This window comes from Melanostigma gelatinosum (genome assembly GCF_949748355.1).
Source record: "Melanostigma gelatinosum genome assembly, chromosome: 11".
Taxonomy (NCBI): Eukaryota; Metazoa; Chordata; class Actinopteri; order Perciformes; family Zoarcidae; genus Melanostigma; species Melanostigma gelatinosum.
Window position 1 is genome coordinate 19,348,614 of NC_136644.1, and position 24,701 is coordinate 19,373,314.

General features: G+C 43.7%; 1 protein-coding gene across 5 annotated transcripts in view; it reads right to left on the reverse strand.

The window, feature by feature from the left end:
* Positions 1 to 24,701, reverse strand: part of gab1 (GRB2-associated binding protein 1) — a 46,112-nt gene that overhangs the window by 17,537 nt on the left and 3,874 nt on the right. The window contains exon 1 of one of the 5 annotated variants that reach the window (XM_079278354.1): positions 2,681 to 2,744. The exons of the other annotated variants lie outside the window; for them this stretch is intronic. The gene's annotated coding sequence lies outside the window, so the exon portion shown is untranslated. Of the gene's footprint in view, positions 1 to 2,680; positions 2,745 to 24,701 lie in introns of those variants that run through there. 5 annotated transcript variants of the gene reach the window in all.

A 24,701-nucleotide genomic window follows, 5' to 3' on the forward strand; every position in this document is an offset into this window, starting at 1 on the left:
CGAACTCTCGATTTTGCCGAGTCATTGGAGTCAAAACATGCTCTCCACAAAATACTAGCAAAAGTTATCTGAGCATATTTGCTGGATTTGATCATACGATAAGAGAGTCGTCCAAAAATGATTCGCTCCCCTTTGTTGCTGAAGCTAGGGGAAGTATGTATGGACACCTTGTACAAGTTTCACCAGCCGAATACTGTAGTACTCAACCAGAAATCAAATAACTGATCGAATACCAGAAACGTTTCCAGTGGCGTTTGAAATGTGAGTAAATGATAGACAAAGAACACAAACAAGCGGCACAGAGATCAGACAGATCAGGAAGCAGACCAACCGAGTGCGAGGAATGCGAACTAAAGCTTCTTTGTTATTGTTTTTGGTGTACGATTTTGTCCGTATTAACAATGCCATGCATGTGGGGTTTTTTTTCATCCCGTAGCTGCTTTTCCAACCACAGGGTGTCCTTTGTTAGAGGGCCAAGCCCCTGCCTGAGACAGCATGATGAGCATCAGACCTTTCCCTCCACAAACAGGATGAAGAAACAACTTGAGGATCTGAACAAGAGCCTGGCTTTTAAACTGCAGGCACACGGACATACAGGAATCCCATACAACACACACACACACACACACATACTGTCACATATAAAAAGACAACACAACTCACATCCCACACTGACATATTGCACACACACGTGCAGCACATGTTTCAGACAATGTAGTTCAAAAGGACAGCGTTATATAATCGCGAACACACCCACATCGTCCAAATGAGGCTTAAACCTATTAAACCTTTGAGGCAGGCCTCCTTAAATACCAAATTTAACCGTACCAGCTGAAGTGAATCTGCTAAAACAACAGTGATGAGTCTGCGTTGGGATGGCGGTGGGTGTGGCGAGAGAGAGTCTCTCTCGCTCTCTCTCTCCCTCCCCCCCCTCGTGGGGAACAGAAGGACCGAGCGCTTGGGTTACAGCGAGGCCAGGCCCGCCCAGGGTGAGAAGTTGACAACTGGGGAAGTTATGCTGAAGACAAGAGGCAAGTGAGACCTGTTTAATCAGACTGCCTCGCAGTCATTGAGGAGGAGTTCCTTGTAAAATTCATGAGACAACAACCAGTTACTTACAGCGGCACGAACCAAACAGAGGTAGACATAAGATACACACACTGTGCCGATACGTCAGAACACATTTAATATTTACATTTTGATATCTGAGAAGTACTGAATGTATCGCTTGGTCTGCTCTTTGCCATCGATTTGGTGGCTGCAGTTTCTGCACAACTAAAAATGAAACGGCTTTAAGAACAGCACTTGACAATACTGATAGATCATAAAAATGTGCAACTATAAAAAAAGGGGGCCATAACAGGAAGAATATCGAATGAAAACATTTCATCATGTACAACAAAGAAGAGATTAATATAGCAAGACGAAAGATAAATATATCAAATTGACTGCCCCAAAAAAATGACAACTATAAAAGATGCAATGAGCCAAAATTAGTACAGCCAGGAAATAATCAAAAAGATAAGAGAAAAGAGGATGTGTCTACAGCCGTTCAGTGCTGGGGCAAGACAGCCAAAATGTATTCATCTCAAAATAAATGAGAATAAGTTATAATGTAAAAAAAAACAATGTAACTAAAATGTTATAAGCAGCGGTCTTCGACTGAAAGAAGAGAAGAGAATCTGCATGTTTCTGAAGTGCCACATTAGCGGTCACAGCCACGAGTGGTTCTGGGATGACAAGCTGTGTGCTAGCTTGAGCATCTCTCCTCCCATCTGTGGACTTTCACACAGCTCTCCTCATGCACACTTGCACCACTTGATTCGTACCACCCATTCTGCACCAGACACATGCATTAAAAACAAAAACGTATATAATGATGCAAAACATCCGTACTGGACATGCATATGGACACTGCCTTCATTTATATGCTCACAAGACAATAGGAAAGCGGAAGAAATCAGGTTAAGACAGGAAGTCAGACGACACATTTACATGCAGTGCAATAACTTGGTTACTGTAAAATCCACATTTGCGTGCAGCTGGTCAGTAACTTCATTTCTCCTCTGCCGTCCACCATGTTTTTGGACCAATGCGGGCAGATTTTAAGTGCGTTAGTGATATGCACTAACGCTGAGAGCGCAGTGGGAGAACAAGCACTTGCAGTGAGACGACACACAGTTTGTATTCCCTCATGTGCGAATGTGTCTGCATTTAAAAATCTACAGTTCAGCTGAGGAAACTTTAAAAAAAAAACAGTAATTTATCTTAGAATTAGTTTCACTTGTAGTTTGGCTATATTTATATAAGATGAGAGGATGCACCACTACGAGTAACCGTCTTGCCTTTCATCCCTATGATTTGCTCTTACTATGAGAATTTGTCATGCATGCACACTCTTGTGGCAAACTTGTTGAAAACCTGCTCGTGTGGTCAAAACTCTCTTGTTTCTCTCGACTAGATTTAGTCAATTTGACCCAGAATCCGGACAATAAATGTGCCAATAGAAACACATCGACTCCACCAATTTCCACCACAGTCACATCTCTTTGTGTGTGTAAACACACTGAATATCAACATGACAGAACCCAAACCACACCAGAGTACTTTGAACCCAATACCACAAACAAACAGTGGAACAGTGTCACCACATACTGGGTAGTTGTCCACCATTACATACCTCTCGTCAAGGCTCGGGAAGAGCACGAGGAGGCATCTAGTCCTGCTTTTCTTTTGTGTATTCCATTGTGTCCGGTGTAAACTGAATGGCTAAATCCCACCTGGTCCGGGCCAGGGTCAAGTTAATGACTGACGGAAACATACACATCCATTTCGAGTCTTCCTTAATCCACCGAATGATTGCGAACCGTTCGGCTCACTCAACAATCACAGAGCCCACTTCGGCTTGTAGGAGTCTAGTGTTCACGGGCCCCAGGGTTGGGAATGGGACGGCATGGGACGATACCGGACTGGGATGGTGGGGGCTCCCCTAGCATAGCAGCTGTCCCCGCCAACCCCTCTCTACCCCCCCCTCCTCGTTTCTAATGTCTTCTGATAGGGTGAAACACAGGAAGACACCCTCTAGTCGCCCACCCAGGACCTACAGCATATGGGGCCAGACAGAGAGGGCATTGAGGGTCTGACTAAGAAGATGACCGGGGAAGGAAGGGTGGGAGGGTTGAGGGGGAGATGCCAACTGAGTGGAGTCACGCTGCCGTCAGAGGCCTTCTGACCAAACATCACTGGAGCATGACAAAGGCAAAGATGGAGAGAGAAGTAAGTTAAGTGCGTAAGCAAGGAGAAATTACGCACAAATAGAAGATTTAATAAAGCAGTATGAGCTTATTTGCTGACTTAATGAGCAGTTGATATCCCCTCGTGTCCGTCTCTATGGCCAGCAGCAGTAGTCAACAACGGCTATAGCAACAATGCACGTGTTAAACTATTCCTTTTAGACACTGGCTGGCATCAATAGAGACATTATCGCCAAAGCCATGTGACTATTCTTAGAAACGTCTTATCCATTACAGCACCGTAGCCGACACGTTCAGCGTCTTCTCCCTGTTGCCGGACATAAAAGAATGAAATGAGCCATAGCATTCCCACACCAGACTGTCCTACTTGGTAACACGCCATGCCAAAACCCAAACCAGGAGAAGTAAAGACATGAATGAGACAATATGGCAGCACTGCACGTTGATCAAAGACTTGGCAAGACTCCTAAAGTGCAGTAAGATGTGAACAAAAAGACAGTGGAACTGAGCTCTTATGTTTTAGCCTGCAGCTGCTAAAAATAAGTGTGTGGCCAAATACAAGAGTTTGATCTGATCTATTAGTCTAAATGTATGAAACTAGTTTCTGGTGAACCATCCTGCAAACACCACTCAAGCGCCACCAACTCCGCTTTTACTGCGCTTAAACGGCTAATTGTGCTTCATGGTTTCGATAGATTAATGCGGCCTAAAAAGCCTTTAAGTGCACTAATTGCTAATGCGAATGTACTGTCATCGCAGGCTGTTAAACTACATACTTAAACTCATCCTCCATATCTCTAATGGTACTGAGACAGGCCTGTGGGTTTCTGCGTTTCTGCAGTAGCAGCAGTTGGGACATTAGACTGTGTCTTCAGGATGTGGACAGGTCTCCACCTGACACTGCTGTTGGACAATAAGTCACAATGACAACAGCGTCATTCGTGTTTCAACTGATTCATGTATGCCAGTCAGTGTTAGTGCAGGCAAACATGTGCCCGCTTTGCACATTACATTCACTGGATCAACGACGATTGTAGGGCATTTAAAAAAAAGGACACAAAATAGATTGCCAACACTAAATCTTAAGCGTTGCACTCGCACATTCACTCTCTCTCACTGTGAAAGAGCGACGCTTTTATGTTTACTGCATAGGCAAGTTTACAAGCTAGTCTGGGGTAACCTATGACTTCATAGATTGAAATGTTTCTGGTATATGTGCTGCTGCAGCTGCAGCATGTGCACTCACTCAAGACAACTGCACAGACAACATCCAAACACGGCTCCAATCTACGTACGTTTTTTTTGCAACAGGTTAACGGAGAACACAGAACACATTCTAGTCCTAGAAAGCATACAACCAAATAAGCCTGGCTAAGGGAAGTGGACAGCAAATATGCCACATCATAAATCCTAATATATATATAGGCACTTAGGGGTCCATGCTTCTTTTAAAAGGCCGGCATCCGTGTCTCAGTATTCAGCTGAGATATACGGTCCTTGCACCGATAGAGAAAACAAAACGGCAAGATAAAAAATTAGTGTTATGATAGAAATCAAACGCATTGGCTCACTCTGGGAGGAGAATCTGTGCGTGGTCGTCCTATAGTGCTGTCACTATTATTATTGTAATCATTATTTGTATAGTCTCTGCTGATTTCACTTGGGAATGCACTTAGTGTCATTGTTGTGCGTTCCCGAGTGAAATCAGCAGCACAAGCCACTCAAAAGAAAAAAGGACCCGGTGCATTATTCATCTCTATCTACAGTAAATCAGTGGTTTGAGAGCATTATCTGAGCCTCTCACCCATTATGTGTTAGCATTAGCTCAGCTCACAGAATCTGGGTGCAGAGTTAGCACTTAGCAGCCTGCAAGCGGCCGGGCCATCTGTCCCGTCTGAGTGGGCTGTGGGTAAAATGACCTGCACCCCAGCTGCACTGACTCATCCCGACTGGGACAGCTTCTCCGTTTGTCCCTCAGAAAAACACAGAGGAAGGGACGGGGGCGAGGGCGAGACGGGGCGCAGATAGAGCGCAGGGTGAAGACGAGGGAAGGAGGGTCAAGATTTTGGTTGACGGCGGAAATAAATGAGTACGTGGTATTGTTTAATCTGCCAGAAATCACAACCAGACGACATTTTATGGCCACGCAGAAAACAGACCACCTTTTACAGTCAGCTCTCTAGCAGGAAATTAAACATACAACAGTGTGTTAAGATCTGTGTACTCTTCGGGGAAGTCCAATTAGAAGGTATGAGGATGCTTAGAGCGAGCTGAGATATCAGGTGCTGTGATTTTTCACAGGAAAAATAGAAACATGACATTCATGACTTAGCTCTTTATCAGAAAGCAATTCATTTAATTTTCTTTGTTTTCAATTATTAAAAGGCTTTAGCTGTAAACATTTAAGCAGGTCAGGTAGCTAAACAAATTGTTCTTCAAGAGTCAATATGTTTCAAGGAAATGTTTCATAATTAAGGAGGAGTCAGTGAAATGTTACACAAATCACGGACCGACTTGCAGAGAGTGCGTGTGACAGTTTCAATAATCTTATAGCAAACACCTGGATATTCAATCGGCGCATTTGCTGGTGAAGAAAAGTAACAGAACTACAAAATATTTCCATGACACTGCAGTCTGACCCAAATACAATAAACAAATACGCGATCTTGTAGACCGCAGTGCTTCCCTTCGACCTCACTATCGGGACCGTAGGACTGTGCTGAACAAAGGATGTTCTAAGAGAGGGGTGTCAAGAGCGTCAGAGGTTTTGGCGCTCACAGCGTTGGTGACGAGGTCTGGAGCAGGAGAAGGGGGGGGGGACAAAAGCTCCTCTATGCTTAGTGCCGCAACTTGTATAAATCAGTCTTTGTTAGCGAGACGTGACTGGGATTCTTGCTAAACAGCTATTTTTACATCCTTGAGCGCCAGAGAGGGCAGTTGACGTACGAGTGCACGGCCTTTTTGGCTCAGTGAGGCCGCTCGGACCAACGTCATCGGCCCTCCGCCTGCTGGAAGGAGAGGGGACTTCCATGAAACATGAAACATGCACTTGCCTGAGCAGTGGGCGGTTAACAGTCAGCAGACTCTACCGCCAGCTTCTGACACTCCTGCTGGAGACTTGTTCGATAAACCCAATGCACTGCTCGACCTGACATGAACAACATCCACAGCAGGTGGGAAGCTCAGTATCTGATTCACAACGGATGAAGTGAAGCACCGTCTGGCAAACACCACCTTAACCGATCCCTCCATATGCACCCAAACAGTCTTCTCAATTATTCATCTATACACCAATAAAGATCCGGATCCAGCATGCAAATGTAAAGCTTAGACAGGCTGTAGATATCTCTGAAGTTTTTGACATCTCTACACTTAATTATCTCCATTTGGTCCATTTCAGGCATCAAGCACGGTGTGCTATTTTTGCAAGCATGCAGTTAGTTCACATTTAAAGTCAAAGTAAACTAAACCCAAGCAGACAGAATTGAACCGGTAACACTGGCTATTTATAGATATCATGCTCTGCCTTTTTTATAGGTAGGAAATCTAAATTAGACCATTTGGGCGTCAAACTGGGAAACAGAAATCCTCCCTTGGAATCTTGTGTCATGCCTTGCCAATAGAGAAATTGTGTAACTGGATCCAAATTGAATGGAAATTAATAACACACGCTCAAAACAAGCTTTGGTGAACTACCGTAATAAGCACTTTGTCCTGATCCCACAGCATCGGTACCAACCTTCATGGCCAAACACTAACCGCCAGCACCAAGACTGAGGCAGAGCACCACAAAGCTCGACATAATAAAAACAAGACTTCAATATTCCCATAAATGTTTACAGACTCCTGTTGAAGAACGTGAGTGGACAACAGTGACCCTACCTTGCGAGCTGTATATCCATAGGAGCTGTTTACGTCTGAGTCTCGTTTCTGTTACTGAAAGTGAGTAGAAGCAATTGCTGCGTGTTGTTTGTTGTTGTTGTTTTCGCACCTTCTGACTTTATCATGTGCAGCCGTGTGTGTGTGAGGGTCTAGTGTTCAAGACCTCTCCCTCCTCTGAACTTCCTGTTCTATGTAATCAGGTTGTCCCAGACACTCTTAACTGCCACTGCTCTATCAGAGAGGGGGTGTGGGGAGAGGGGAGACCAAAGAGTGCGCGCTGAGTTGACAAAAATGTGGTGAGAGTGCACCCCAATAAAAAAAAAAACAGTGAAATCTTTACCAATGAAGTTATTTTATGTTACAATTTCGCTCTTTTTTTCTCATAATTGTGCCCACCAATGCTATACATTACTATTAAATTCCAAAACCACTGAGATCATACAGGTTTTATCAAGTCCAGTTTAACCAAAGTACTCTACTCTTAGACCTGCGATCATTGTGGCAAGGTATCCAGAGACCTCCTGGACTGTCCAACTGCCTTTGTCTCCCTAAATGACATTGATTTAGAATGATCTTTCACTGCGTTATGCCATGCCTGACATCCTGCTTCAAGAGGAAACGCATCACATTTAGGAAGTAAAGAGAGCGTTTCATGGGGGCTTTAAAGCCCGTCTCGTCTTACCACTCCTGTTGCATGTCTTAATGGTTCTAATGCATCCCCGTCCCCAGATTCCAGCAGTAAAACATTCCTTTCTTCGTTCCCATTGCTAATCAAAAGGTCTATGCAGCGCAGAGTTATTGACAAATCACTTTCCTTGTATTTCTCTTCCTAGTGTTGCATCTGAAGGCCCCATCCTCGTCTCTGGATCGGAGCCTTCCTCTGCTTCCTGTTAGAGACTTTACGATTCTGTTTCCCATCTGCACTCTCAATGAAAGAAAAGGTCAGAGATGCCACAGCATGGACAGCTTCCTCTACATGCCCGCTTCACAAAAGCTCTCCCTTGGCCGCCGGGGACACTTCTGCTGATGCTGCAAAGACAGCTAGTCAGTGACTGGAGGTCTTTTAAAGTGAGGAGATAACAAGGAGCTTACAGAGCGCAGGAAAGTGTAAAAAAGCTCTTACCCAGATTTCTGTCCAATATTAAAAGGCACTGATTTGCGTTCCTGTCCTCTGCCTTTGTGTTCTCTCGCAGCGCGCATGTTTGATGGTCGCTTTTATTTTACCATTTCAGTGGCAATGATGTGCTTTTTATTATGTTGCTCTCACAAAGTGCAGCACAAAAACAAGTGATGTTGCCGGGCAGCCTGAAGGAAGCTAAGTCATGCATGAAAGCCTTGCAGCCTGCACCTTTCTGCATAAACAGAAGTACTTTTAACTACTTTGTAACCCGAACCATAGCAGTCTCAAGCCCTCAACAACAGAGGTGTAAAATTACTATTATTGCTCAGCCATGATTTGAATATTTCCACATTGAACAACACTAATGAGCTATTGTAAAAGTAGTCCCGTATCGATCAAATGAAAACAATTGACAAAAATTGATAAGTAGGACATCTAAAAGTCTCTTTTCCTTGCACCCATAGTAGGATTGAGGCCGAAGACAGCAGAGGAAATACACAAAGAGAAAGAGAGTGAGGACAAGCTAAAGATAGGACCACCCAGGCAAACAGCAACACTAGCTTAGGTGTGACTGTGTGTGTGTCCGACTGAACCCGCACATGTCCATCTGACAAACGCCCACAGAGACAAAATTGTAACTCCCCGCTGTATCTGAACTTATCAATTATCATGCGTATCCACCCCATAGCGCTGCTCCCATGCGAGAGTCAACCTCTTCCTTTCTCTCTCTCTCTCCAAGAGAAAACAAGAACAAATCTTTGTTAAACTGAAACATCACAACCTCGCTTTGTGTGCAAGCGCCCCATCTTCCCACACAGGTCAGAGACACAACAGTGAGAATCTTCCAGAAGAACCGAAGCTCAAGATCCAGAGTTCCTAAGAAACGAGACATCCATTTTTAATGGACTGCAAATGACTAACCTCGCATTAACACAAGGCCGTATACGCTTGTATGTGCTCCTAATTATCCGTGTTGTGGTTTTGCCTTAATCGTCACAAGAGAGACGATCAAGAGTTAGACGAAGTGATGAGTGACAAGAAACACAAATGTAGCGGCGGATGTTAAAAGGATCGTAAGAATCAATGATTTACAACGGCTCCGATACTTCCTCATTCTGTGGCTGCACATTAAGTCAGTACACAGCTGGGAAATGTAAATGTGAACTAAAAGGGTTTATGATCCATCTGCTTGAATCATATTCAGAACAGGGGTGACCAACATGGACAAAATCTATATTGCGATTTCTTCTTTTCTTCTTGCTGTGGAAATATTCCACTCGTTATCGTGCATTTCGACACAACAGTTGTGAACCACAAGCATTTCCTCAAAAATGCAATTATATGAAACAACTATGAATAATACTATTGAATTATTCCATAACCTGATAGCAAGTTAATGGGCTTCTTTACAAACACCGCTGCAGCAATGTGAGACAGCTCGAGCCTCTGTGCCGGGCTACAAGGCCAAACAAGTTAGCTCCGTACCATAAAACAGAGCAGTTGTTCTGTGCAGCTGGGCAGATGCTAGGGAGGCAACACTTGTGTGTTCCTATGTTGCTGAAAAACTGACATCTGCCATGTAACGTAAAGACGGTGTTCATGTGTTTTTATGTGTGATAATGACATTACCGAATGCTTTCAAAGTCAGAAAGTGAGATATACTTTTCCTAACACCAACTTTGAGCAGCTGCGTCTACAAAAGCAGCTCCTCACTGAGAGTGTAGGTTACAATCAGCATGTTTATATGCAGGCTCATGAACCGCGTATTGATCCATAAAGGAGCACCCATGATCAAAACGAGTCGGTTTCTCTCCCTTCTCCGTCAACACAACCCCTCGCTCTCTCTCCCTCGATTTGCCATCCCACAGTCGCTCTCTTTCATCTGCAGCTGTGAAATTCTCACCCAGTCAGGCGCCATCTGACCCCAGCCCCGACGATCTACGGTAACCGTCCAAAGAACACAGACCGTGGTAGTCATACTGCTATCTCTGCAAACAGCGCACACAAAGACCAACATTTTCATGAAAGACCGTCTGAAAGGCGAACAGGTGTTCCTAATTTATGGGCTTTTCACATCTGACCTGACAACAAGACGATGTCGTGGTTTTTCCAAAACTATCTTACAAGACAAAAACTATTAGTACCACAAGTATTCAGACTGAGACCCTGTGTTCAGGACACAGAGGCACATTGTGGAATCATTTAACAAGGTTTAAACCGTGATCAAACTTTGGCTTTTTCCACAAAACTTTTGACAAATCTGCAGAGGAAATAGAGACGCTTACCAAAGTTGTCAACAGCAGGTATTATATTCTCTGCTTTGTTGGAAAGGTATCTCACCGGCCAATTCTATGGTCTTTTGCACCTTTTCCATACATCCCAGGACCACCGTGCTGCTGTTACTCCAGTGTGTTGGACAGCCGAATGTGTAATCGGCGTCGTTGCCGTACACTTTCTCCTAGGGCGGGACAGGATCTCTCAGTCAAGTAATAATTCCGTATCATTCATTAGAGTATCCACAGACTGAGGGAGGGATGGACCAAGAGAGCGGGTGAGTGAGCGGCAGAAGGTGGGGAAGATGTAGCAGAGGAGAGCGCGACGAAACGAGGGACTGCGCCGTGGCTGAGGGTCTCGTTCTCCTTCGGGATGGATCAATCAATTTTCTACCAACCGCATTTGACATCTGCCACCTCCAATCGCAATACGCCCCCCCCCCCCCGAAAACACAGCTACCCCCTGGCCTCTCTACGCAGCGTTCGGACAGGTTAGGTTCAGACTTAAACCCTGCGCACGGGGTGAAGCATTAACTCAGTGGAGAGCAGGTTTAAACATTAACACAACCTCACATCTTGTATGACTGAGGGAGCTTGGAAGCGTCAGTAGTCACATATAATGAAGGAAACTGTTCAGCAGTCACGGTGTTAGCCTTCTTCTTCAAATCTAAACCAGCTACCTCTCACTGTGTTTTCCAGGAAACATGGGGCTTTGTGAAACACAGAAGTGGAGAGAGAAAAAAAACACACACAAGGCAAAATAACATCCTTTGGTGGAAGTTCCCACTTTGTTAGCGCTTTTTATCTTCCTGGTCATCTGTTCTCGACACACACTCTGGGCAAAATAAGATTTCCGCTTTTGCCTCCTTTTGTCACTGTGGTTGTGTTTGGGGGTCGGTCGGGAGCTAACTTTAGAACCTCTTCTATATTAACATTTACCAAATGCTGCAACAGCTAATGCCTCGTATGTTCAAATACTGTTGCTATATATGCTTTTAGTAGACAAAGCAGAGAGAAAATCACATCTGTACTGTGAAATCTGAATAACCACATTTGATGATTTGCTCACATTAGACAGCAGTTGTTGTTTTTTACAAAATGTCTGACCTGTGTTGGAGGAAATGTGACGTTATTTGTGAGTGAGATGATCCTCTTTATTCTAAAATGGCACGAAGCAACTAACTGCATACGGTATACATGCTGCAGCATTACTCTACCTCCACTAACACAAATGTATATGTGTATGTTTACACATTTCACAGATGGACAAAGGTACTGATGAAATATTTGCTTGACTTCATGCAATGCCTGTCTGTGAACATCCGGTACAAATTGGTGACATTCTCATCATTTCCAGAAATACATGTGATAAAAGCAGAAGCCTACATTTTCATTATTTTCAGTTTTGAAAATAAGCGGTTTTGTGGAGGATCCACTCACCAACCAAGAAACAAATTATGCAGCAACATATTTGTATTCCAACCATACTTTGTTGTACCTCAAAAAACTAAAGCCTTTTTGGGGATTTGCTCCTCTACTGATGTCCTTGTTTGTAGCCGTTACCGTCTATAAAAAGAGTCAAAGGAGAAGGATATAAATAGCGCAATCAACCTATTTTATAACTAAAGACACATACCTCATGGGACCACAATTTCTGGCAACCCACGTGCACGTACACTGCCAATCATGTTGATTGGAAAGACTGACCAAGCCATAGATACCACTGCACGGGTCTACAGTGAGGGGCCCTGCCATCACAATATGCATCGATACATTGCACAGCCCAACTTTGAAAGAAACCTCGTGCTTACCTGCATGTCATAAAACTCACGTAGGAATCAGTGTCGAATTTTGCAATATTCATGCTTGTTTTTTTAATGTTAAAGTGCAACAGAATGGAGCTAATTATGTGGCACTCAAATGGCTGTTTAAGAGCAGTTGACATGCCGGTAAAGGGCTTTGAATGTGAAATAAGACATAATCAATATCTCCACACTGTCAGGTGTCGAGAATGTTACAATAATCAATCAAATACATTGGCACAACAACACAGCACTGAGCCTGCCACTAGCCATAAAAAAAACAAGCTTCACCTGATTGCAGAACAAAGGCTTGGAGAGAAGACGAAGTCATCACAGAATGAACTTTGCTCATTCTTTCAGGTCGCTGTGGCCTCAAGATCCCTTATTTTAAAATGCAATGTTGCAAACATTTCAACGTTCTCACGCCAGAGCTGCACTCGCTGGAAGTGGTCGCACTCATGGCCATTTCTTTGCATGGGCAAGGCTCTCACTTATCTTTATACAATTTATTATTGAACACTAAGGGTCACCCATACACTGCATTGTAACCATTTGGTTTAATTCCGATTGCATTTCTCTATGATTCCCTTCAGGATTCATCTGTTCATCTGTAACATTGGATCAATGCTTTTGACAGCCCGATGCCCCCAAAACACAGCATTACGGTGGTATTGAGGATCTGCGTCATCAAATTCCGCCCACTTCCTGTCTTCCATATTTTCGCCCCAAACACTGCACGCTGATGTTAAAGAAGAATCGGTTTGACAGTTAAGTCAGTCTCCAACCTTCTGCTGAGAGAAACGAGCCAACAACGTTTGTAAAACCCCCGACAGCGACAGTTTTCAAACGAAGAGTCTAAACGACAAGCTGGCCAATAATCGAAACGCAATTCGTGGCTCTTTTACCTGGTTCTGAAGAGTCCAAGCAGGAACATTGCGATAGAAGCAATGTAAGCAAGCTGCTGACCGGCCACTGTTGTCGAGCGAGTCTGGCCACTTTCCTGCCTACCCTGCTGACTTCCCTTCCCTCCTCGTTACTCCGTCAAGTCTGCAACACCCTGCTCCAATAACCCCTGACCCGCAGGAAGTAGACACAATGGACTGAAAATAACACACACACACACCACCTCCCCTGGCAACAACTGCCCACCCCTACCCCCTATTACACACCACTTCTCCACTACAGCACACCTACAATACACCGGCCCAGCATAGGTGGGTAGAACCAAAAATACCAGTCACTACTCAACGAGCTGTGCCCACAAGCTAAACAAAAAAATAAAAAAGTGCACCATCCCACGTTGAATTCCCGAAGTGGCTTTTGATTCACTCCTGCACACGCACAAGTCAGGTCCATCCATAGTATTATAAATACAGTCCTGAGATATTTTAACATCAAACGCTTCAATAGGAGCCTGCAACTCTCCGTGAAGCAGAAGGTTTCACACTACAGCCGGTTGTGGGTTGAGCGCAGACTTGTGATGGTTCCCACTGCTTCCTGTAGGGGAACCACTGCAAGGTGAGATGGATGACTTCTCCACGGTCGGGCATGAACAGCATCTGTGGGTGAGCATGCGTGCGGACTTACGTGCGTTCATGTGCGAGTGTTTGGATTGTACCTTTAATGAGGATGTGTTCAAATCAATTTTCTTCCCATGCATTACACACCAATTAAGGAACAGAAAGTGTGGTTTGTATATTCTATGGCTTTCTGATTGATTACAATTCAATAAGATTAAAAAAAAAAAGAAAGAGCTTGGGAGTAGGTATACCTTGCTAATGTCAATACCGGTAGTGTTAGTCCACTCTGTGTGTGTGTGTGTGTGTGTGTGTCTAACCGAATCGCTATCCATGCAGGGAGCAGCAGCAGTCTAATCCAATCAGTCCAATGAAAATTATGACAAATTGCATTTAGTGGCCAGTGAGAGGTTTCCTTAGACATGATCGAATTACCCCCTCTCCGGCTCGAGTCTATCCACTAGGAAATGGACTGAGATGCCATACGGGAGATAAGGAAATGGACTCTGATACGCACTTCTGTGTTGCATTCAAAGAAGTGGCCCCTGGTTACTCAGCAGAACAGGAGATGAAACAGCACACTTTAGGTTATTCCAGTCAACGAAAATTGGAAATGATCTAATTAACAGGGAAATAAGTCAATGTCATTAATTCAGGTGCTGCTTTAAATTATATCGTTTTTTTAAATTTATGATCAGAAATACAACACGCTTCTTCTTAGTGCTTGTTTTAACCGAGTTTGGTGTCCTGTTCTACGAGCTGAGCTGTTGAACATGCCGAGGCTTGTTGAGTCCAGGAAGACACGCCTCCGTTTTCCAAGCAGTCCCCAGAAACCGGTACGCACCGCCACTCTCTCTGTTGTCACATTCAGATGATACCGCTTCACTTTCAGTTGAAAGTGAATGTGCGTGGTGAGAGCACATACCTCGGAGGCTGTGCGCTGCGTGTGTGTTCATGCGATTCCCGCACAGTGATTCACATTTCGGGAAGAATGTGTGGAATCCCTCGTGCACATTGGCTTTCAGCCAGCAAGGGGAACGATGCAAAATATTTTTCCAACTAAGTCATTACGCAAACGGACCAAAAAACGATGTCAGCATTTTAAAAACATTTCAGCTGTGGGTTGGCTTCTGTGGGTGTGTGCCTGCATGTCTGCAGGTTTGTTCTAACAGCTCGCACTCACCAGCTCTCATTGTATTAAGAGGTGTAATTTTCTAACCTTTTCAGTGTCTGAACTATTGTGTTATTCAACCAATTCTGCAATGTTTAATGAACACATTTATACAATTTGTGCATTTTACGTTTGATGGATAACGCATGCTCTGTTGCCAACAGAGAGGCCAAAAGGCCGGGTTTGGAACCACTGTTGACACAATATCCATAATACATAAACTGCTTTTAAGGATGCATCTACTTTAAAATGAAATAACCTGCAAGACCAAACACAAATCCCAAACTAAAGAGCCTTCACCACAACATTCCTGAAAAAGCTCAAAAGCACACAAAACAACGAGCCACCAAAGACGGAGTGATATGTGAACCTCAAGCTGTAACATTCAACTTCAGAGGTTCAATGATGCAAGGAACGACGACATAATCGATAATCTGCTGAAGGAACCATTAAAAAGGTCCATTACATTACAGTCCATTTTCAAAACGCATACATGTTATTCCTATGGTCCAAGACAGTTCAAATATATTATAGTAAACATGAACAATTCTCAACCAAATCCAAAAACTACAATGCTAAAACTCGAATTTGTGATGTCATCACAAATAAAGTCTGGAGCTGCTCCATCGATAATGAATGGGAGACTGACACAGACTGTTTGCTCCTTTATACCCAAATGAACATTTTATTGTCGTGTTCTCAGTTCTGAAACAGAAAATGTACCCGTATATACTTTACTACGTATATACACACATGTACTCAGAACATTCATTCTGGGTGCTCGTAGTGGCATCTATAACATCTCTACCAATTCATTGTCTATGGAGCAGTTCCACACTTGACATAACAAATTTGAGTTTTGAGACATACTCCTCTGGTTTCTGGCTTTGAGAGATAGTAGCTCATGTTCACAAACACTGATTGAACTTTCTCGGGCCGATGAAATAACGTATTCAACTTCTAAATTGAGGTGGTGTTCCCCTTTAAAGTGCAGCTCTCGAAGACTTTCATTTAAACAAATGTCTGTTAAGTCCCTATCTATTGGTGACGAATATCTATATATTTGAAGTATTACGAATTGGGTGTCCGTGGCAACATTCCTGGAACTGCTGTATTATTTTTCTTTGTAATATGTTAGAAATGTTTGATGCAGCCCGGGACTCTGAGCTCAAAAGGATTGTCACTTTAAAGTGTGTGTATGACCTCCTTCACACTGATGGTCCAGTATATTCCCACCAAGTTACATGACGTATTCTAATGCTTTTAATCGGATTATTGGGAGAATAAAGGACTGTATAAACCCTGCTAGTGATAAGGATATTGCAATTATACAGCAATACAATACAAATCAGATTCTAATCAGTTGTCTTCATGACGAGCATACAAATGTAGTCCGCACACAAGAAAGATCCCCAAAGCCCACATGGTGGCGAGGCAACATGTGCTCCATCCCTTTAAGTATCTTTCTCACTTTCTTGTAATTCATAGTTATTGCTCCTCCGGCATGGTGAAAATGCACTCACACAGGCTTGTGGTAGCAAGGGGTAAAATCCAGGTCACCAATCAATACCTATTACCCTGCAGAGTCGGAAACAGCATTAAGCTGAGGACATGGAGACATGGAGGGTGAGCATCTGTTATGCACATTGTGCTTAAACCACCAGGCACAGTTTTTCTTCACTTTGTAAAAACACGGATAAAAGTCAAAACACAAACAAAAGCATTTCTCTTTAACTCTTTTCTTGCCTACTTCACAGAAAGGATCAGATGACAGTCTTGTCACACTGATGCATGAAAATGACAAAATAACTGATCTTTTTTGATTTCTTGGTCAAATGGCACCAGCTGCTCGTGACTGTGTGTATATTTAACTCCTCTCATAAAGAAATGGCCAGACAGAAACTCAAGTGTTATACCCTGACTAATGCATGAACGCCAACATTACTTCGGCTCCTTTATAGAAGAATCTTTGCTGAAAATGTCCCAGACTGGACGCAGCGCCAGATTCAATCTGCATACTCAAGAGGACAGCCCGCTCTCAGCCATGAGAACCGAAGCTGTACGAGAGATAAAGACTCGAAAGCCTCATCCGACTCTCCCCAAAACACAACTTTATCACATTCCCACAGAATCTCCTTGTCCTTTTTCAGTTTTAATATTGTTTCCCCAGATAAGCAGGAGGTCAAAATGTTGCAGGCTTCGCTCCTCCACAACCTTGAAACTTTCATCCATTGCGTTCTTTCTTGCGGTTACCTGCTCTCTCTCTCTCTCTCTCTCTCTTGGCCCTATCGGCTTCTCCTGCCCTCGCCAATCTGAGCTCTTGCTCTTGAGTCACATGCTCTTGTCAAAGCAGCATCATTAGAATTCAACACATTCCTTTGGAATGGCAGACTTGGTTCACATGATCACGCTGTTCCTTGACCGCTGACAGAGAGGGGCTCAAACAATTCTCCTTTCAGCCCCCGTTTGCCTCTACGCGGCCAAACAGTGCAGCCCAGACAAATGTGTCCACAATAGTTCAGAAATAAACACAGTAGAACGTAGACTGTGGCACATAATCATATGCAGAAAAGAAAAAACAGTTCTGATTTAAGATGTAGTCTGGGACGTCAAATATTCACAAGCAAGAGCACAAACACCACTACTGAGCAGCGAGAGCAACTTCTGCTGTTCAGCAGGTTTTAGGCTAAATGTAACAAATGTTGTGAAAGCTATTCATGAAGTTGTCCCTCGACTCTTTGCTACACTACAAATGTGTCCGTCACACTGAACACCCGTGACTAATCCTGCCGATCATAAAAGGGTGACGCTGGAAGTTCCCTTTACAACTTCATCCAGTGTTGGGCAGGACTTCACAACACAGAAGAATTTCATTTGCTGACTGTCGTGTTTTCTACAATTATGAATTTAGAAATTCATATTTCCTCTTGTATTTACCAATACGACCTGTATTCCTACCTCAAACAAAAACAATTGGTATATTATAATATTTCCAAATTGTGATTCAAAGTCAAACAAATTACCAACCTTGAGTTGTGCTTGGATTCCAAACAGCTCAAAGTTGTTTATCCGAATGCCATATGGACACGAGCTGAGACAAAGATGGTCGAGGTATTCCACAGGTTTTTTTAGACACAGCAGCAAGAAGTGTAAAGAGAAGAGCAGAGTGCCAGGGAAAGTTCAGACAACAGCCAGGAAAGCAAGTGGAGGAGGTCCTCCACACTCTGAGCCTCCAATCAGACTAGAAACGAATAGTCTCTGAGAGCGGGGGTCTGCTGCATCTGTCTCTCTCTCATAGTCTGTCTCTGTGTGTGTGTGTGTGTGTACATGTTTAACCACGTCCTCTGGCTTGAGGCCAGGCCGAAGATATCGGACAGCACCATAGTAACTGTAATGTAATCAGGGATGGTGGCCAGAACAGGAGCGATGGTGAGCAGCAGAGAGCCCTCCGTCTTCCTCCGACTATTTGTTTATTCTGAGGACGCTGACACTGATTTGTAAAACTAAATTAGATGATTGAATTCAAAATAAAAATAATAATTAATTACAATTAGACAAGTACAGCTTTTTTTTATTTTTTTATTGAAGGCCTGTCTGAGTCACAGTAACTTGGGAAATTACACAGGTCACTAGCAATATTTTGCATCTAGTCTCCAGGCTGACACCCCCTCCCCCCCCCCGCTCTAACTCAGCCGGTTCCTCATGCCGGGACAAACATGCACACGTATTGGTGCACGCACCACACCGAGCAAAGGACGAGGGGCAAAAACTACCATGACAGCAGTGGGCTATATTAAGGGGCTGCAGACACAGCGGCTGGGGTCAGATCACACAGCACCACATGACTAGAGTGCCAGCTGCATGTGTGTGTGTGTGTGTGTGTGTGTGTGGGAAATGACAGGTGAGCCTTTGGGGTTAAATGTGAACAAATAGTGTCGCACATATTTCTACCTTCAAAGGCTTCCCTCAAACGTGATCGCTCTGATCGTCCAACATTCTGGAGAACTGCACTTCTCCAACGAAAACAACAGCAGTTCCCTGGGAAGGACTCATAAAACGTAATCATCTGTACAATCTTCTGGGACGTATTTGATGCCCTGCCTCTTCAACTAGTCGTATTGACACAGTGGAACTTTTCTCTTTGCCAGGCATTTGACAAAAAAAGAAACCCCAGCTAACAAGTAGATTACCCCAAGAACAGGACGTTTTATTTTAAAGACCGAGGTCACACGACACCCAACAGAAATGTCTGCTCTTTGTCAGACTAACTTCGGATCATAAACATCACATTCCTCAATCATTTTCCAAGTGTACACTTGATAACATCATTCAAAATGTAACTTGTGATGTCAAGTGTCACTGCTGTTCAATTCAATAAAGCTTTACAGATGCATGTCATTTTAGAGCTGAAGCCAGCACTCAATTACCGGTAATCAAGTAGGCGATCAGCAGGAACAATTTTGATTGTCAATTAATTGTTGAAGTCACTTTTAAGCAAAAGTGACAAAAATCTATTGGCTACAGCGTCCGTTTGGCTTCCAGATGTAATTATTATGTTTCCCGGTTTTCTTACTTGTGATAGTAAAGTTAATATATTTTAAATGTAAATAAAATATAATAATGTACAATAACTTTTTACAATCTTCTTACAGAGATCAAACAATTCATGAGAACAAAAGCTTAATTAGTAGCTCGGTTTTAATGAGGCAACAGTAGCAAATAATTGCCCTTTATTTTTCCATCTCTAAGCCAAACTTCTCCTCAAAGTGTTCTTATGAGATAAGATGATTAAATGCGATTCCATATTAGCATGCAATATATCTAATGGCTCTTTAAAACGAGTTGAGGGAGCGCACAAACAGGTCAACCTCCAAACAAGGCAATTAGAGCTAATTGTTAAGTCATTCGTGACCATGTTTGCACCCTCGAGACTGCGCTGAGGAGGTGATAGTGGTCTCTGAGTTTAGAGGGCCTCCTGTTGGTGAGAAGCAGGCTTTCAGAGATGACACAACTGGCCACCGAGCTCAGTGCTCATGACTTCTTTGCCGAAGCCCATCGAGCACCACATGCAGCCCTCAGCTCCTGCGCAACAGGTGCACACTTCTGTGGTGATTGCAGCCACAGCGACGATAAAGCTTCACGTTAAAATGTTACACTTAAAGAGCGTATGCGTCACGAATGGGCTTTTAAAGTATACAATTCTCCAGTGAGTCACCCATCACAAAGTGAATCATCGTTTAGTGTCTGTAAGGGTATGTAACACCGAGAGAAACAGTACTTAGTAGGAAGCCTGGAGGCCGGCAACATCAGGTTCACCATCACTCTCCCTTTCATCCTCTTTCATTCAGAGAACAGTTAGCTGCTGCAGCAAAAAGGGGGGAGAGAAAGATAAAGATGAAGAAGAAACAAAGGGTTTTGTGAGAGAAAAGTAGAGGATACAAGCAGAGAAAAGAACAATATAAAAGGAGGAAAGGATAAAAAGAGAGAAGGTACAGGACCCCCTCCTCCTCCTCTCTTCACCCGCCATCTGGTAGCCATCAGCGCCTCACACAGGAAGGGGCGGCCATGCCTTGCTGGGGCGCCAGGGAGCGGCTCCTCTTCCCTCCCGTTGCTGCAGAATCAACAATCGGCCAGTGCATTGCATTGCAGCGCATTGCATTGCAGCGCAGTGCAGTCAAACCCATCCTCGCCCGAGTTGAACGACCAGCGGCCCGGGACCAGGCGCTCACAGCCCAGCAGAGAGGAGCACAGAGCAGCCTCACATTCCTGCCGTCTGCGGCTGCCAAGAAGCTCTGGGAACGGAAAGAAAGAGGGAGAGAACAGAGCGCGGCTCTCACTGGAGGCTGCACTCGCGCTGTTGCTTTGAGAAGCACTGCGGTCGTCCTCATCCCGCTCGCTTTCGCCTCACCGTCCGCAACAGTGACGACGAGGTCATCGAATGCCATTGTGCTACGTCACAGCCTGCATGTCCCTGCATACATATCTATAGGCATGCAGCAGTACACATGAAGAAGCTTCCCCCTGCTTTCCAAGAATTCAGGGAATGAACATTATCATACTTCTGTTTGTCCTTCTCAAATCGACACACACACACACACACAAATCTGATGGGAACAGAGATCCCTGCAGCCTTTCTGTCTGGTTAGTGTAGACCATCTTTGGCCATCTGTGTTCCCCTACCATCCCTGTTTTATGTCCAGAACAGACTACAACTCTACTCTGGAAATAGAAAGCAGCCTTATGACACACACTATTTTTAACTGCCTGGTGTCATTAGCTGCAACAGTTGAAACATGAGACAATGTAAAGCAAGTATGTGAGACATTTGATTAAAGAAAATACCCTCTTTAAATTGAATCCGTGTCCCATCAATGTGTATGAAAACCATCCTGATCAACCACAAATTGTAAAAAAAACAACAACACATGCTCACGTGTACAATTAGCCTCGCCAAATAGTTGAGAGGTTTCCATCATCTGCACTTAATAATAGCCGCGCTTCAAACTGTTCAACTTGGCACGGCGACAAGCGGCACAAAGGGATCACTTTACAACTCCGCAGAATCCTATTCCAACAGAAACAAGTCGGTTCCCAAGATTCAAACAGGAAAAACCGAGTCTGCATGAGAACCAGTTCTCTGCAGCCACACCACGAGCTGCCGGCGCACAGGAGAGTAAACAGCTGCACCAGGCAAAGAGAGAGACACATCTCTTTACAAAACGCTCCCATATCGGCTCTGGCCCACAGAGCCCATCCAACAATCTCAGAGCTCCACCAAGAAGACAATGAACGTGTAAAGAAGGATACGATAACAACACCGGAATTCAAACATAATCTGCTCATAGCACCTGAAACACTTTTTTTTTTTCACTTCCTGAAAATGTTTGTGACTTTGTTATGATGTACCAGAACAGATGCAAATGTGTTTCAACCAATAACATACTTGTTACCTTCAAAACGTATGCAGGGGAGCATCTAAGTATCTAGTTTACATGACAAACGAGTGACGATCTGCTGTGAAAGGAACCGTATACGTGAGTGAAAGTGACCAAACTACCTGCATTGTTCTGATGCAGATGCTACTTACAACTGCTGATCATGTGGCAACAGACAACAGGGATGCATAAAACAATAAAAGCTGTGCGTGCGCCTAATTCTGTTTCATACAGCTCGATCGTTTGTGCACGAGCCCCATGTCCCCTCCCACGGGCGGCCAGTAACTGACGTAGAAACGCCCTGAGTCACTTGTGTGTCACGGGGGAAAGAGTGGCACCAATGTAAATACAAAGAACGATAAGAACGCACCAGTCTTAAAGTTATCTAGAATGAAGCTTGTAAATGTTACAGATTTCTGTGACGCAATCAGGGAATTTGGCAAAGAAACGACCATGTTTTACTACAAGACTACATCTCTCACCTTGTGTCTCCTTATCGCCGAGCTCCTCTTATCATTTCACGCCTCTTTTATACATAGATTTGTGGGACTCAAGGACCACAGAGAGACAATGAGCTATCCGAAATACACACATCTGGGCGATCATTCTTTACTTGATTGGACTGATGTGTGTAATTCATGTTTTCAAGACTCTCATAAACTGCTAGCACATAAAGATGGATGACACACAAATATAATAATGAAAACTGTGTCAAATAAAGACAAAGACACTAATGTGAAGCTGCAAAACACTGGCGACATGTTTACCATGCGTCAACTGTCAGAGGGCTCTGCTCTCACTTGGCTGTGTTGTTTTTGTGGCTGTGTTGGTCTTTGTGATGCAACAACATGATTTCAGGCTCAGTGCCCTCTATAAATATCCAGAAGACGGAGACGTAATCATTTTCACTTCTATGGTGTTTGGAAACAAAGACCTAAACACCAGTTTGGTTCATAAAAGCTTTTCAACTGAAAAGAAAAGTACCCAGTGGGTTCAGTCAAAGCACGGCCGATTAAAATGAGACTCAAACGTCTTTCACCTCGTTTGCGGAGTCCTTACAAGCAGAACTTTTAGCTATTCGGCTACGTTGCAACTGATACGCCTACGTCTAACACAATGGTGATAGTCTGTGTCTGGGACAAAAGTGGTGCCGGTGAGGATAACTATTGTAGTAGCACAGATATGAATATTTAATGGCTATTTGTAATGGACATTAAATAATTAATGGCACATGCAATCCATTTTCAAGCTGTGGCAGATCACACAACAGCAGTGCCGAGCCGAGTCGCTGTGGCAGCCAGGACACAGTCCAGTCATTTTTCAGTGTTAGCCTGAGAGGCTAATGCTGCACAAGTAGCCCTCTGTTGCGTCGTGGTCCACTTGCTCGTTTTGTTTGTTTCTTCAAGCATGTGGTGGGGGGGGGGGGGGGTTAACAGAAAGTGAGTGTTTGTTCTCTGTTCCACTTGCTAAGCAGATTTAATGAATCCTCTACTTACCGGTAATCAAAGAGCTATGCCTCCGTTTTCGTTTGCCTGCCCCGTCACATTAGTTACATAAACATTTCTCTTACACTTTGCAAGTGACAATTGCATCCAATCAGACAGACGGATGTGAAGGCTCATGGCCACAAGTATTGTATGCTGTGAATGTATTTTCCCTCAGCTGAGACGGTTTCATCCTCAATCTCCCTTTACAGCCATCAGATGAGGACCTCCAGGGTTCAATATTTTCCTTCTTCCGGTCTACGCAGCAGCCTTGTACCGCAGCGCTGAGGCCCTATTAAGGGCTGGACGAATACAACATTATCCTTATCTGCTTCTAGTGGGCACATGCCAATGGACTGCAGGGATTAGAGTGGTCCATCCATATAGCCATGTGCAACGGGAGGAAAGAACCGAGGAGATGCCCAGCTAAATTAGGGATAGGAAATATAATTTTACATCTTCATCGCAGTTGTGATAAACTGAAAATATATATACACAGGGTTCCCACATTTTCCAGGACTTTTCCAGGACTTTTCCAGTGATGATCTAGCTGGTATGACAGACAGGTATCGTGGCATACACTAATGTGTTCCCCTCTGTGGAATTCTGATTCAACAGACATGTGGGAACCCTGATATATATATATTCACAGTATATATATATATATATATATATATATATATATATAAATGGACAGATGGATGGATGGACAGAGAGATCAATGTATTTGTCTTGATATAATCTTACCATGTGGCAGTGGACTGCTGAAAACAACCTTGGAACTTCCTGCCTGCATCTGGCGTGACGATACCAGCCTCTAAGCTGTTCTTTTGACGGGGTTTTTTTGTGACAAATTGACCCACACAAAAAAAAATAAAAAAATCACAGATCGAAAGGTACGAGAAATGAAAGAGGAACCGGAGAACCAGATAGAAAATGCAGTGTCAATGAAATGGAGAACCGCAACGGATACATTTATGACAAACTGTGGCTGGGAAAAGTCCTACAAAAGCAATATTTTTTTGGTTAGATACCATCATGCTGTCCCAGAATGAGACATTAATGGACAGGAAGTGTCGACTCTTTCCCGGAGAATTTGGACTGAAACGACAAATTAATCAATTTCCAAGGCTGTGTTGTACATAATGCATACATGAGTCTTAGTTGTTTCAGAGACGGAAGAAAAACATCCGATTTTAATCTGCCACTCAGATTGTGAAACACTGATCCTCTTCAATAAAACCTCACCTGATTGGTCAACAT